This window comes from Dermacentor andersoni, chromosome 4 (assembly GCF_023375885.2).
Source record: "Dermacentor andersoni chromosome 4, qqDerAnde1_hic_scaffold, whole genome shotgun sequence".
Classification (NCBI taxonomy): domain Eukaryota; kingdom Metazoa; phylum Arthropoda; class Arachnida; order Ixodida; family Ixodidae; genus Dermacentor; species Dermacentor andersoni.
This window is the reverse complement of record NC_092817.1, coordinates 144,891,380-144,906,769: the sequence shown is the minus strand read 5'-3', so window position 1 is coordinate 144,906,769 and position 15,390 is coordinate 144,891,380.

The following is a 15,390-nucleotide window of genomic DNA, read 5'->3' as shown; positions in this document are numbered from 1 at the left end:
ACTGCGAGCGTACAGCGACAGTCGCATGAATCCAAATAATAGCACTGACTATGAGTAAGTTTAAGATTGCTGTTCCTATACTGTAAAAATCAAGAGAGATAACAAAGAAAGAACGACGAATACCAATATACACATTAACAAAAGTATAAAGCGCGCACAAGGATGCACACAAAAGGAAAAGAAGACATCGCCATCATGCCCTTTCGTCCACCCTGCAAATAAAGAAGAATAAACGGGAAAATTTTATTTCTAGTAGGGAAACATTATTTCAATGAAAAACAATGCAGCAACACCGGTAGTACTTCAGGACGGTGCAAGAACTCGCTTCGCTGTCTTCGATGTATCAGTTGCCAGGCTGGCATGCTTTTAGCTTGCATCCAACAAAATCTCCAAAATCAAATCACCTCCAATAGATAGCCACAATAAAAATATTTTAGCTCCATAAACTTTGTCAAACATTGGCTTTTCCATGAAATACTTTAGGTTAAAAAACATGGAAGAAGCTTGAGGGGTACCAGCTTTCTCGTGAGGACAAAATTATCGGTGATGTTTGAGTGCTACCACCCTAATTGAGGGAATTAGCGTGACATTTATACGGGATAAGCCTGGTGAAACTTAGGAAGTGTCTCGGGCTATTCCGGCTGAGCTGTAGCGTTTTCCGCGTGGTTCCAGCTGACGCTTGCCGTTAAGCAGAAACTGCAGCTTAATCTCATGTGGCAATTCATGGGTGCTTTAATCGCCGAAGGAGACGCCTCCTGGAAGAAGTTCTCCTATTGGACGCAAGAAAAGTGCGGGATAGCCGCCTGCGGCTGCGAGAGCCAGTGTAATTCCTGCGGACAGCGCATGCGGTACCTTCTCGGTCGTGGTCTCTTTCCCCCGGCGGGTCATTCTGGTATGGTTCACGTCTGTAAGAAATAATTCTTGTCACTGCACCCAAACGTACAAAACCATGGCAAAAGTCCGGAGGTTTAAAAGACGCCGAGACACGCGCCAAGCTTAATGACCGTTGCCATTCGTGGCGCGTTTGTGCCTCCTCTCCCCCTCAGCGCACGCAACGGTTGGAAACCTGTTGGACTGACTCCTGTGTGCTAAACTCCGGCTGTAAGCGTATCGAGAGCCAGTCCCTCCCTCTCTTGGGCAAGGGCGTTCCTACATGGTGCAGTGCACTTTTGTATCCTTGCAAAACTACCCTTGAATTGTGCGATGCTAGTACGGATTATGTCGCTATAAGCTTGACGAACAGTTTATCGTATACAGGTTGCCCCACGTGAATTCAGCCAAAGCTTTAAAAATGAAGGGCACTCGGGACGCGAGGACAACACTCTTTAAGTATTGGCTGCAGGCCTCAAGTGTGATACGCAAAGTTGTAGAGCACCTTGAGAAACCTCTCAATAGGGTGTTACCAACAATTTTACCTCACGTGGTCTTTTCTTCCGCGTTGCAATGAAAGCCCGCGAAATATGAAAAAGTGCCACGTGACGTGGTGATTGCGCACTGTTAGTGTGCTGCTGGATGAACAAGGTCGGCTGCAGCAAGATGGCCCGCGACAGGTCGTTATGCCTGGTCTAGGTATCCTGGCATGCGGCTTTTATCGCATGACGGCACAAATGTGTGCTGCTGGCCGAGCGGTGCCGAAGCGATAAAGCGTCTAAAGAGACGAACGAGAACAAGAGCATAGCTTTATTTTTTCATGCTTGAAATGGGCAAGAGCTGGCAGCCTGCCGACGGAGTGTAATGAGGTTGGGTGGGGCGGCGGCGTTATGGCCGGAATTATTTTCCAGTGACCACGAATCCAAAAAGCGCCCTTTGACTATAATGCGTGTTCGAAGAGGTCACCATCTGCTGCAACACAGATTTGGCATCTTATAGACACATTTTCCTAGGCGTTCTTGATCATAGTGTCAGGGATGGAGTTACAGACTTGTCTTATTTTTTCTTTGAGGTTCTCTGATGCTGTGGTGGGTGTCCCGTATACTTGATTCTTGACATACACCCAGAGAAAATGCGGGGAGTTAAATCTGGCGACGGTGCCGGCCAAGCAATGGGCCCATGCCGCCCAATCCGCTGCTGCGGGATTACTTCATGCAGCCATTTGCAAGCTTTGCTGCTACCGTGCGGGGGAGCGCCATCATGCTGATGCCACATATCCTTGATCGTGGCCAACAAAACTTCGCAAAGAAAATCCTCTAGCACCCCATCAAAGATGTCTTTCCCGTACAATTCGCCTGTAAGCGTGTTATCAAAAAGCACGAGGCCAATGTAATAGTGCCACCGTAAATTCCACACCACACATTAACCGACTGCTCATATTGGTGATGTGTCTTTAAAACCCAGTGAGGGTTTTTGCCGCTCCAATAGTGAGCGTTGTGATTGTTCACTTGGGAATTACGCGAGAAGGTAGTTTCATCGGTCCAAGTATTTTGTTGATGAAGCCTGGGTCCTCTTCCATTTTCATTATAGTCCAGTTTGCGAAGTCCTTTCGATTTTGGAAATCGCGGGGCTCCAACGTCTGTTGCAGCTGTACGTGGTACTGATGAAGTCGCCTCTTCTTAGGTACTCTCCGCACAGAAGATTTTGACACTGTAGCTTCAGCACACACACTACGAAGACTTGCATGTCGGTCTGAAGAAAACTTTGACAGAATATCTGTCTCCACGTCCTCACCCAGGATTGAAGATTTATGTCGTTTCTTCGTAAAAGTCTCAGACTGTCCCAGCATTTCTCGCACAATTGTCATTGAGCTCGGACGCGTACCTCAATACCAGCGTTGAATTAGCTCAACTGCGCGCCTTCTATGTCCACTTGACGCACATAGAGCCAAAACCCTATCCGCTCTTTCTTCACTAGAGTATGCGATATCTACTGTTCAACGTTGGTCACAGCCAAATAGTGTTGCTGTGGATAACACGCAGGGATACGGGCGTCTGAGGAGCACTGGATATATTTGCAGCTCGCTGGGATTGGCTCAAACGAGTTATATAAGGCATGATCTACATCCAGTAAACTGGAACAGCCAGCGGGCGCACTCTCTCAGGGACTGACGCGCTGGGCACGGTGCACAAGTGTGACGCCAGACGCGGCCACCCGACACTGCGACCACGAATCGATGCGCAGGTGCGGGGTGCGAGATCAAAGAACGTCTAGCAGAGAGTAAGTATGAGGAGAGCAGACGCGGGGTCAGTGCGAAAAGACTCATCGTCTGAAGAAGGCATGCGTTATCTTCCTTGTATATAAGCCAAGGTTTATTTTCCCCATTAGTTAGTTTTATCCCCGCCTGATTTATCCGCTGTTATTCAAGCCCTAAGGTTTAAAGTTGTAGCGTCATTGTTGAATTCGAATACCACTACAAGGTCATTTGTGCACAAAGGCGAAATTGTAGCAGCCATCATCACCTTCTATCGTTGCCACGCGCTTCGCCTTTTGCTTTTTTCAAGCAGAATCAAATCAGCTTTCATGTTTTCTTTTTCGTGGCCTTAGACGCTTTATCGTTTAGGCAACGCCGGCCAGCAGCATGCATTTGCACCGTCATGCGATAAAAGCCGCATGCCGAGATACCTACACGAGACATAACACGCGGTCGCCGGCCAGTCTCACTGCAGCCGACTTTCTTCATTCACCGCACGCTTGAAAGCAGTACAATAACAGTGCGCAATCGCTCCGTCACGTGGTATATTTCGCGGGCTTTCTTAGGAACGCAGAATAAAGGACCACGTGAAATATATCGTGTTGTAAACAATTTATTGAGAGGTTTCTGAAGGTGCTCTACAACTTTGCATCACACTTGGGGTCTGCAGCCCATGCATAAAAAGTTGATTAGTTAAACATAACTCCGTTAGTTAAGAGGGAAAGAGAAAAATGCTTGAGTAATTCTAGGCCAATGCCAACATTATGCATTTGGTTCAACTCACGTACGGAGTGCCTTTCATTTTTAAAACTTTGGCTCAAGTTATGTGGGACAACCTGCATATATTGCCACACAGCTGAGGACTTCTAAACAACAACGTAGGAGAAAGAAAACCTAATAAGTATAGGTCAAATTTTTTGTCACAATCGGCGGACCAATTCATAGCTGGTGAAACTGAGAAACTAAAAATGAAGAAAAGCGTTTGACAACATTGAATACGAGGCGATCTAAAAAAACTGCAAAAACATTAGGTCTAGGTCAAAGAACGTACAATTACGTTACAGATCTCATTGTGGGCAGTCGCTTACGTGTCGTCATTGGCGACGAGGAATCGCCGGAATTCGAAAGGGGTCGGTCTGACACGCCGCAAGACTCCGTCATACCACCATTACTCCTTAATCTAGCTCTAGTCGGCCTGCCCAAGAAAATAAGCAGAACTAGAAGGATCGCATCCCAGTCTCTACGCGGATAACATCACCCACTGGGTTCCCGGGGGAGGAACGCTACAGGCCAGAGCAGATGCGGTCCGGGATTAGTTGCGAAGAACAGGCCTCGAATGTTTGGCTACCAAGTCCGAACTTCTAATCTGTAAACCCACAATGAGAGGTCTCAAAACGTTCCGCGACGAGGAACGGTAATATATACTGCAAAATACGCATTATATTGGCAGACAGTACTCCCATACCGCACGTGCACAAAACTCGAATCCTGAGGTTACACCTGCAGGCAAATAGCCATAACGGAAAGACGGTGGGAAGACTTCGTCGTTCGGTGGATGATACGATCTGACTCTTGCGTCACACCACGAATAGACGAAACACACCACGAGTATGCGATTCGTCACACTACGAATATGCGTGAAAATTGCGCGATACGTCTGGGGCAAGTGTACACGATAAGCGGCATAACGTATGTTGCCGCCTGCCTAAAGTGGATAGGATAGGAAAAGGAACAAGGTCGAGTGCATGATACGAAAGGCTTTCAAGAGGGCGGCCGCCGTTCCACGCAACGTGAGCACCGACAAGTTTCTAGAGCTAGGACTTCACAACTCACTTGACGAGTTAATCGAGGCGCACGACGTTGCGCAATATGAAGGATTATCAAAGTCAAAGACAGGTCGGTGCATCCTAGAGTCGCTCGGCATCAAGTACCACACTCAGAATGGAGAAAAGACGGCGATTCCGGCTTGGTTCCGCTACCGCCTGATCATCCCGCCGCTTTCCAAAAACATGCACTCGACGCAACACGTCCGGAGATGCAATAAACCAGCAAGTGACTTTCAAAAAAAGGTTTGGCAACAGCAACCAGGAGGTGTACGTAGACGGCGCGCTGTATGGAGAAGGAAGAGGCACACACGCCATCGCGGTTCTAGAGTGAACGGGTAGGTGCCGCGCGATCGCCACGCTGACCACGGGACATACGGAGGCGGCCGTAGAAGCGCGATAGCCCTGACACTCGCCGCGGTGCCCAACGCTGCGATTGTGATCAAAGACTCGCAAGCGGCAATCAGAGGTTTCGCCCGCAGCCGCTTGTCTCAAGAAGCGGCCCGCATACTCCAAATTTGTATCGCCCTCGCAACCCTGAAATTCTACGGTCTTCCTCCTCTGGACCCCGGCACACACCGATGTCCCACTCGAGGCCAACGAGGCGAAAGACGCACACTCCCGCCACCGCACGATAAATTGTACAGGAACGACGCCGTAACTTTACACACCTACCCTAGCCCCGCCGTCTTACACCACTGCTACCCAGGATTATACTCGACTGACAGAGCAACGCTGCGACACACGCTCTGGGAATGTACCAGCAACAACGGTACTGAAACTGCCGCCATTCGCGACGTGTCCGTAACCGCGGCCCTTTACCAGAGTACAGGAAGCCTAGAGCTCGCTTCTTCCCGACGCCGCCCCAGCTGCGGGGCCCGCCGGGGATCTTCGCCATCGGCGTCGCCACCGCAGGCAGGCGGCTCTCAAAAGTTTGGGGTTGGAAGACCATCTCTTTGCCGTACGGCAAGCCGGAGCCGCCGACCGAGTCCAAGGACTTCGCGGCGCCACCTGAGGCCACCACAACAAAAACTGCCGGACCATTCTTTTTAATTAAGTCCTGCTTCTTCTGCTAATATCTTTTCGATAAATTGGCAGTTTGGTGGTAGCATAGCACGACTTGCGAAAAGAAAATATTTAAATGAATACCCATTTTTATTATTCTTACATCTTACAACGCATATCCGTAAAATCCGTACCCATGGCCAGGCTGACGCGTTAGCTTGCGTAAATGAATGCACAGGAAGCTTGACCCCGTATTCAGAAATGCAACTTAACTTGAAGCCTATGCCTGACTTGATTTAAAAGACGCCTAGCGTCGATGTGCCCAAGACGCTCATTGCGCTTCATTTGGCGCGTTCTCAGATGGGCGTCATTTATATCAAGTCGACCAGGAGCTTCTCGTTAAGATGCATTTCCGCGTATGGGGCTTCTACTTCACATTCGTATTTGTTGTAGTGAACAATGTGAGGTGGGAGCGAGCTATCTGCTTTCGAGAAGCAATAGACGTATAGTCGTATTCGTTTCTGGAAGTATCGCCTCCCTGTGGTGAATTTTAAAGAATGGCTTTTCTGCGAGCTCTCAACTATCCACACTTACCAAGTGCTGTTTACTAAAACAACCCTTTAGCTTGCTGCTGCTGGGTTTGTTCGGCGTTTTTCATATTTTGTTTTTGCTATTCCAGTAATAAGTCTTATGGCACGCAAGAATAAAAAAAGATAACGTCAGCTACATCTCGTAAATTTGTGAAGAAGCTGAATGATATAAGAAGGAGGCTACAGAAGACGAAAGCAGAGTCCAATAAATACCTTGGAGTGATTTATAACGCCACTTCTCAACTAACGCCCTAGCATATATTTCGTGAATGGACAAGGTGCCCATGCAATGGACATTTTGCGTAGACTGAGCAGTCGTCCAGTAGGATTGAGAAGGTACACTCCTAATGATATCTCGTATGTATACTCGTCCTGTACTTGTATTTCGTTGCGTGCTTTTCTCTGGAGCTTTCGCCTACAATTCACGCCCGCTGATTCTCTTAGAAAGAGAAGCAGTACGCTTGTGTCTAGCGCTTCTAAATGTGCTGCAAATTCTATTATTTACCTAGAATCCCTAGTTCCTCCTCTTTACTGCAGGTTCCGTCTTTTGAAAGTGAAGATGTTCTTGAGAATTTATGGATTGCAGCTGCGACGTTCTGAAGCAATATTTATTTCCCTGTCGGCATTGTTATTTTGTTGTCAATTGGCCGCGAATACATCTATACTGCGCTATTTGCATTCGTACAAAAACTACTTGACCCTTTGAATGTGCGCATCTGCGATGCAGCTCCTATTCCCAACAGCTCTGTTACTATTGACAGTCATTTCTATGATAATTGAAGTAATTCTAGACGGTGTAATACAAGATCATCTGCAGAGCCTTAAAACTGACTATGTAAGCGCGACAGATGCTTCGCAATGGGAATAAGTCAGGTATAGGTATAATTCCCAAATTTTTGTCTGACTGTTTTCTCTTCGACTGTCACCTTTTGATACCCATCACTCTGGCTGATCCTATGGAAAAGGGCCAGGTTGGGATAGGACTTAGTCTGAAGGCTTCTAACTCTACTTGCCCCGATTCTGGGGCTTTTAGCAATCTCGCACACATGCTCTGGCGATGCCCCTCGTTACAGGGACCCAATCGTATCACGGAAGAGAAATGGAGCTCTGCCATCCAGAGCTCAGAACTTTCACGGCATACTTGGGCTGTCCAGAAAGCCCACCATGCGGCGGTTAGGCTCGGCCTACGAGTCCCCACGTGGGAGCGGCCCGTAGCTCTGCGGCAGGGCAAAGCTTTTTATTACCTTGTAAATAAAGTTCTTTTTCTGTCTTTCTGTATTCTGACTGAGTTTGTTGCAGTGGTGCTGGCTCTACGCAAATTAAGTCCATCAATTGCACCAGCCGTGATTTGTAACTGATTAATTGTCGTTGTGCTCATTCCTTACCGCTTCTCGCGACTCTCATTTAATGAGGACGTTTCTTTCATTGGCACACGGATACATGAGAAGTGTGCGTTAGTTTTGGGCGCCTGGTAATAATCGATGAATTATAAATGAAATTGGAAATTCTCTAGCGAAAACATCGATAAGCGGCGCATTTTCTCCGGAATAGTCCATTGACTGCTCATGTCAGTTCTGCTAGCTAACTAAGCCTGTCGATTACTTACATCTTGTATACCCATGGCACAGAAAGTTTTGACAAACGCGACGAAGACTTGTAGTGGGCATCGAGAAGCTGCGCTGCACTTCAACCTGTACTTGTCTGGACTACTCCCTCAACATTACGCTCATTCTGTGGCGAAGCGTAGACAATAGGCAATTTCTTGTTAATCAGTAGACGTTTTTTCTGCAATAACAAAAGGATTGCTGCGAACTCAGTTTCGCAATATTCGTTTTCGCAATATTTCGCAACTCACAAAACGCCTGCTGCCGCAGGCGCCCCAGCGGGGATCTATTATTGGGCTAAGGCACACGAATGTTCGCTTAACAATCGAAAATTGCCTCATTGAGTCCAATTGATTACCATTCTAGACTGATCTTCTCCTCTCCCCATAACAGTTATATTATTTATCTATATGATTATTGATTTTTCTAATTTTTTTCTCTTATTCTAATTACGGTTCCCTTCAGATTCAGTTTTTCCTGCCGCAAGGATTTTACTTTCTAAGTTCAAACATCCAAAGTACTGTTTCCTTTCTTTTCATCCGCTTAACTTAATCCCGAGATTCATGACCAATCCCCCACCCTCCCCCCTTGGGTATGCGCTACAACCCCGCAGCTCAACAACAACATTAACTAAGTGAACCCACTCAATCATCGTCTTTACATGCAGAACAAGAAGAAGAAAAAGTTCATCTAGAACCACTTGTGCCATTTGTACGGAGGATAATTATCATCATCATCTAGATTGGTACGACGGCGACAGCCTTGTACACGAAGACACGGGTGCCAGCTATATCCACTGCACAGACCTTGAGCGCGCATTAGCTGATCGTGATCGTGATCGTAGCAGCTCTTGGTGCGATCGCGCTCTACGGATTAGTATTATTCACTACTGTAGCCTAAGCGGAGTGGCTCTGAGGCAGAATACTAGGCTTCCAATCTGTTGGCGGTAAGTTCGTGTGTTCTCGTAAAAAATAATATTTGGATTGCAGTGACGAAACTGACGCACATCGAAACGACCAGGTTAGTCAGCCCATAACATAGATCATTGTAAAATGTCACAGAGTTCCGTTTTCCAGTAAGTTTCAATGCATTTAGATGCAACATTTAAAATGCCACCAGATTAAACGCTGTCGATTGGTCAACCGACGAGAGCGCCGACGTGATGAGAGTCGGCTGTGTGTTCAGGAAGGACGGCAGGCTCGCCCTTCGCGCGCCATTGACCCTATGGATAATCATCCGTTGAGTGGGCGTCGCGCTAATTGCGATAAGAGATAGATAATAGAAGACCCATTTTTCTGGTTCTCACTTCAGGTTGGCTTGCATTGCTTGTAGCTTTGGCTGCAGTACTCTGAGTTACTGGCAACTTTCTTTCCGGGGAGGAAAGAGCGTCTGCGGGGAGGGCAGCGTAGGTGACTGAGAAATTGCGATGGTTGCCTACTTTTCCACTATGACATCTCTTCAGAAATTTATTGCTGATTCAGGTTCACTGTACGCTGGTACACTTAGGCCATCTTATGACAAATGATTGAGCTGAGAGCTGTCTAGGAGCTCTAAAATACATGAGATGTCGTGCTAGTTCAGGAGAGTATTCATTCGCCTGTAGCATGTAGGACATATAATTTCGTTGAGGGTATTTTTGTACGGTTGAGCGAGCACCTGTTTGACATACTAAGAATTTGTCGGAGAAAGGTTGTGTTTTGTACTTTCTTTTGTTTTTCAGCAGCGCTACTCTGCTGGGCCAAATATTTAAGGAACGGTGCCGGGATTCTATGTTGTAGAACGTCATGGAAAACCACCATTGGTAGCAGCAATCATTAAGAACAGTGGGAGAAAGCAAAAATTACGGCACAGCTCATCTCACCATGACTGTTGGCGGCGATGCGAATAACATGCGAGCGATGTAGCGGCATACTGTATTTCTGAAGGGACGTGTATTTAACACGTGCAATGTCAATGCACATAATTTTGTCGCTTCAGCTGAAAGCCATATACTCCGACATCGTCCCACTTCGCTATGGCACTCGCTTCCCAAAGTCACCCATGTCCATGCCGCCATGACGAGGACTGTCTGAAGCCGGCGCAGGGACAATGTAATAACGAAGGAATGGTATCGATGGAACGACAAAGGTGGTACAGCGACAAAGGCATGAGGACATTGAGATGTCAGTACTTAAATTGTGGCGATGTTCTAAAGAAAATAGCTTGGCAACAATATGGGGACAACAAGCGGACGAAGATGACCTGACGACTACAGTGCGACGACAACCGGATCAAGAGGGTGTGTTGATGACGGTGGAATTACCCTGGCTTCATGATGACGATGGCATGACAGCGGATGCATGATGACATCTGTCTGACGGTGACGCCATGATTATGATGGCACGACGACAGTGGCATAATTATGATTGATTGACGACAGCTCGATTAAGATGGAATGACAAACCAGGAATAATGTCTATGGATCGACGAAGGTAGTATGACGACGACGGGATGACAATACGAGGATGTTACAGAATTATGACGGCGCTGAAACGTCAGTGTGATGACGATGGCATTATGAGAGACAGGACGATGACTGTGTGATGACGATGGCTCACGACGAAGGATTGACGAGAGTCAGATGCTATAGATGCCTTCTATAGCTTGACAATAGACAAAAATCGTTAATCTCGGGCAACCCCTGTACGCTCTAACCAAGCGCAGGTACCGGTGCATAATACGGAGCTGCGTTTGATGTAAGCCACTGAAGTTTTATACTGCTCAGATTGCTGTAGAGCCTATTTGTAGAGTTTAGTATACACATAGTGTATACTTCCGCATTTGTTGACCACATGATATGATATACGTGGTCGCTCTCGGCAATGCCAAGACAGTCTTCACAGTTGTCATAGCATGACTTTTGCGGCAGTAGAATAAAGAAGGCAAAAAGCCGATCCAATCATGATAATAGATGCTATGGACGCCAACTTTAGCTACAGGTGGTTTTCAAACAGGCATCAAGCTAACAGCGCAGAGACTCGTAATGTTTGTAGCTGACAAGGCAGACTTTGGGAGTGTGCGATGGACCAATGTCGCGCATGTAGTATGCGCTTTGTGTGTCATCCGATTATCAGATACCTTCCACATAGTCCTCATATCTCGGTTGCATCATTAACATCGGGTGCTTTTTCGTTCACTGATATCCTACACTGCAATATCATCAAAGTTGCTCATTCACTTAACATATGTGCCAAATTCTCTGAGCCCACCCAGCACTTCGCAGGCGGTATGCCTGCGCGGCCACGCATATGAGTACGTCATTGCTGTACTGATCGCTTTGACCTATAATCGGAACGCAAAATTTGCACGGATATACGTGCGGGCATCACATTTGGCGGTACGCTGGAGGATATGTTACAAATGCACTGTATTACTCACCGTCGCTGGCGATAATGGAAGCGCCTGAATGGCCCTGTAACGGCTTTTACAAGCAGCGCATTCATCCATGTTTGCATTCCAGTTTCATACGACAGCTCACAGCATTTGTAATACAACTTGCCAGTGCATTTCCTTCATCCATGAAAAAAAAATGAAAAAGGGAAGTGCACGCAGACTTTTCGGAGCGCGAACGCCCTCGGCGCGCGGAGATCCTGCGCATGCGCAATGGCGGAGCGCCATCTGTACGCCTCAATTTGAATTCTCAGAGTTAGTCAGGTACATAAACGCTCGTAGCGGTGTGCGGTGTCTGCCTGAACCTTGGTTTCTGTGTATGCGTATCTTCTTTGTCTCATTACACGTCAGCTACACTGAACGGTAAGTTGTAGCAAAGATGTTTTCCGTCAATTATCTCATGATTAGGTGAGCGCATTTCGTAGCGCGAACCTGCGGCATGTAGCACAGGCGACTCGGGCATAGTATCGGTTTGTCGTTTTCATGATTTGATAACGCGCTCTTGTTCTCGCTTCTACTATCCGGAATGTTTTACGGTAAGCGATCGCTCACGCTTGTTGATTTTAGCGTCATAGTCTATGTGCGTAAGAAAGAAAGAACACCGTGTTTTACCTTGATACTGAGCTGCAACTCAGCTGATTGTGTGTGTTGAGCAACCAGTGTGATCGCGTTTCGTGGCACTCGATCCGGCTGGATTGGTGGTCAGGAAGCTGGAAAATACGGCCACTTTTAAATTATACGAAAACGGCAGTGCACAAACTGCTGATGCATGCCCCGAAGCACAGCCTTACATCCGAGCCCGCTAGCATTTATTGAACTATACGTCTCTGTTTGAAAATTCTTTATGCTAACACAATTTCGAGATATATACGTAAAGCGTGTCATTATAATTTGACTACAGATGCGGCGCATGTACCAGCAGTTTGTGCACTACCGCTTTTGTATAATTTAAAAGTGGCCGTATTTTTAAGGTTCCTGGCAACCAATCTAAATACTTTTGGGAAGTTACCGCAAGCGAAACACGAGACGTCACGAAATATCTAGATTCACCCGATCTAAATATACGCAACCGCAAAAGATTTTGGAGCGTGAAACCTGCGATAAGCTCAGTCAATCGCAGCTTCGCAACTTAGCCGACAAAATTACAGAACAATAAATTAGTCGCTCTGGGAAGCACCTTTACACGTTTCAAACTGAAGGCATTACGTTTGACGATAGCTGGAAGATTTCTTTTTGTTTGTCTCTTTTATAAACAGTTCAGCAGCAGAAGTTATCGTTCGGGCTATTTGAAAAGGGCTGCGCCATTCGATGCTTCGGCGTTATGCAGTTTACGTGCTGTTAATTACTAGGCAGCTGCTGGCGAATATTCGCATTTTGTCAATCGTGCATGGTATGAAGCCTTTGTCGTGCGTAATAAGTGTTCCGGTTTTCATTACTGTGGCATTTAGTGCTGTCGTCTTGGACAGATTGTATATTATATGCGCTGTACAAAAGAAAAAATGGCTGTGGCTTAGCTAAGGTTAAGCCCAGGATGCGAAGCATACTAGCCTTTATTTTAGTTGTTGAACCACTGTTTAGCCCGGTGAACTGCTGTTGCTTGGCTATATTTGGTTCGGCTAGACGAAGAAACAACTCATGCGTTACTCTGCTTCGCCTTCAAGAGTGGAACGCGACAGCGTTCCCGTCGACCCACCAAGGGGTGTAAGACAATGGGCTACGGCGCAGCGACCACACGCCCCGCATTGGACGCGGTGAACGTCGAGCAACGCAGCGTTCGGCGCGGCAACGAAATGTGCGCCTGAGCAAGCGACGCACGCCTGAGCCTTAGAAACAGCTCGTTTCTAAGGCAACACCGCATTCACTAGAGGCGCTTTTGTACCGCTTTGAAGCATCGTACTCGTGGCTCAGTGGTAGCGTCTCCGTCTCACACTCCGGAGACACTGGTTCGATTCCCACCCAGCCCATCTTGCAAGAGTTGAGCCAAAGCCACCTAGAAACAAGCGCAGCTGCTTATATACCGCCGCGACGCCGCGAGCGACGGCGCGAGTTGGAGCCCCGTTTCTCCTCTGTCGTGACGTCACGGTGTCACGTGGTCAGCCTTGAAGGCGACGGCGCGAGTTGGAGCCCCGTTTCTCCTCCGTCTTGACGTCATGGTGTCACGTGGTATTGAAGGCGACACGGCCGCGCCTGAGGAGCTGGGTTGAGCTCTAGTAATATGCTTCGCATAAAGAAGAGCCAGATTATCCATTTGGTGGTCTTATCTTAGTAGATAACGCACAGATTACTGAAATATTCTCGTGGGCATTGCACTTGTTCTACCCTTATCAACACACCTAAGAGATCGTAACATGTTTTACTTGATAAGTAACCTCATCAATACGCCCCCATTCATGTGCGTTCTACTGAAAATGTGGCAAATGTATTCATCTCGAAGTGTGAGAAAAGAGACATTGCAGACTGTTCTAAGCGGAAATAAATTGCAATTCTTAACGTGATTGTTCAAAACAGCAGTCACTGTGCTTAGCATGTTCGTTCGGCGCAAGCATATTGCATTAACACCTGAAAAATGTGCATAGTCCTGCCGGGTATCTTTGTTTCAGCAATTATTATTATAGGAATCGTTTGGGATTCTCGCATTTCTTTTATTTTTATAAGTACACTGTGCGTCACAAGAACCTGTCTTGAAACGAAACGTACCGTTACTGGTACCGGCGACCATTACGGTTGTCTGACTGCTCATCATTCTGTAACATAATGACATATCGTAATGGTACGGCTTCATATTGATATGTAGCCTTTAGTCAGAAGTAAACAAAGTTAACTAGAGGCATAACTGATGATAGTATATTATATAGAAAACTACTATTGAACCGCAAAAATAACTTATTGAATAGTTTTCCCTCACATTGTTGCATTTGCTTTACGTGTCTGTCTCTGTGTCCTTCTCTTCCGTGCTGTTGTCGTGTGGCCATCAATTATGAAGTTGCGCAACCCCTTGTCAGCTTTATTAAAGAAGGAATTCAGTTCAGTTGAATCTAATACTGCATGTCAAGTGACTGACGTTTTCTTCGTTTTATCTAAATATTAAAGACTGGCAGTACATGGCAAGCATTAAACCACAATAGTTTTTTTATTGCACCTAAGCTGCGGGTGTCATAGATTGCCAGAAAATTTTCATGCAAACAGCCAGGGAAGGCTTTGAAATTATCGGCGAATTTAAAATGACCACATAGGTATTCTGTGTTTTTATATGTAATACAAAGTTTCCAAAGAGTCTCTCTGTTAATCATATTTTTAAAACGTTTCACTTCAAAAAGTTTGAGGGAAATTGGTCGCGTTTATTAAAACACAGAAAAGAAAGCCAACCATGCTGACATAACATTTTTTACTCAATTGTTTTTGCGTTAACTAGAAATCCTGAACCTCGAAACACTACAAAAATTTTTCATCTTAGAGATCATCTTAAATAATTTACTGTGATAGCACTCATTCGAACTATGGTATCAGTTTTGTTTCCTAGGAGGCGAAGGTCTGTCGTGCCAAGACACAAAGTGCTCGCGTTGTATTTCGTGTACTCATGTGGTATACCTTAATTACAAACCTGTTAGCATGCCCAAGAGACCTCACTACCTGTAAGAAACTAAGTGCCCATATCATACAATCAATCCATCTGCCTTCTGTTGCAGTTATGGCCAATGACCATTCATTTAATAGTTTGAGAATGACATTTAAATATGTATTAAGGAAAATAAATTACAATCTTTCGCATGATACTGTGAATACTCGAATCACGTCTTCTGAGCATATCCCTCTGC